Source organism: Belonocnema kinseyi, chromosome 6 (assembly GCF_010883055.1).
Source record: "Belonocnema kinseyi isolate 2016_QV_RU_SX_M_011 chromosome 6, B_treatae_v1, whole genome shotgun sequence".
NCBI lineage: Eukaryota > Metazoa > Arthropoda > Insecta > Hymenoptera > Cynipidae > Belonocnema > Belonocnema kinseyi.
In genome coordinates, this window is record NC_046662.1 from 23,338,063 (window position 1) to 23,339,698 (window position 1,636).

Here is a 1,636-nt window from a genome sequence, read left to right on the forward strand (position 1 = left end):
AATAGAAAATTGAACGAATTTTTCGACATTTATTTTATTCTACTACATACAAAAAACTACACGGGTAGTTTTTCTAATGAAGTATTACATATTGTCAATTATTTACAGTGTTAATTTATTCCCTGAAGTTTCTTAAAAATCCGTTGGTATCTCTTTAAATTTTTTAAAAATCAATTATATTCTGGTAACCTTCTTAATATTTTTTGAAGTTTTTTACATTTTTTAAAAATACTTTAAAATTTTCTGAAATCCTTTTATTATTATTAAATTTATTATTATTTTTATAAAAATAATAAATATTATTATTAAATTAAATTATTAAATTATTCAATTTTATTATTAAATAAATTATTAAATTTATTAAATTTCTTGGAGTTCAAAAAATGACTATATTTTTTCATTTCCTTTGGAACTTATGAAATTCCTTAAATCCTGAGAAATCCTTAGTGGTATCATAAACATCAACTAAAACTTCGTAAAAAATCTTTAAATCTGTAATATTTTTCACAATTCCTTATCAAATGATAAATTAATTGAAATACTCTAAAATAAGCTTTATTTGTTTAAAATAAACAAATAAGAAATCATTTTTATTTGTTTAAAAAATATGCAATTTTAAAAAATGACGTCATACTTAATGAAAAGAATAAGTCTAAGACTACATTTTTAAAATTTCACATTCAGATAAGTGAAACTTTTGTTTACAAATTATAATCATTCTTTTATGATACAATAAGATGATTTCACGTATGTATTAATGAAATTTATTACGTACACGTATAAGACATTTAGAACGTAAAAATCATTTTTAAGTTCAATAAAAAAGATGGAATTCAAACAGGGAACCTCTAAAGCATATACGATTTTGAATTTTTTAACGAAAAATTTGCAGTTTGAAAAGATACAACTTCGACTTGTGTGTTACCAAAAAATCTTATAATAATTTATAGATCTTTTAACAATTATTTAAAAAATATTATTTCCCCACAAAAAAATAAAAATGTATAAAATTTTACACATGAGAATATTATTTAAATCATGGAAAAAATATTAAATTTTCTAATAATAGAAGCTCTGAAGATTTTTTTAATTGTTTCCATGTTTAATTTATCATTTCTTTTGAAAAATTTAAAACAATTTATTAAATAACTTGAATTCACGAAAAGCTATAACATAAAAATAAGTAACAAACTCTTATATTTTTGATGTTTCAATGAAAATTTTATTATTTTCAGATTTTTTATTTGAATTAATAGAAAAAAAAATATTTTTGCAGATATTTACATAAAACTAAAAAAACTCTCTTTCGACTCTGAAAATTATAATCAATCATTTTCAGATGAATGTTTCAAATGTTTCAAATCTATTTAAACTGAGAAGATTTCAGTGTTAATATTTCAAGATATTTATGTTTCAATAATTACAACATTTATACATTTAAATACAGATTCGGATTTAGGCCGTAATCTGGCTGAAGTCACCTTAAAATTAGCCGCCTCGTCCTGCTCTCCGCACTTTGATACTTTTTTTAGTAAGTGTCAAATCTTTTTTTTCCCACCCTCCCCATCGCCAAAAATGACCAATTTCTTTATCCAGATCTCCCTTGCCCCAAAAATTGCCCCTAAGTTTCAGATCT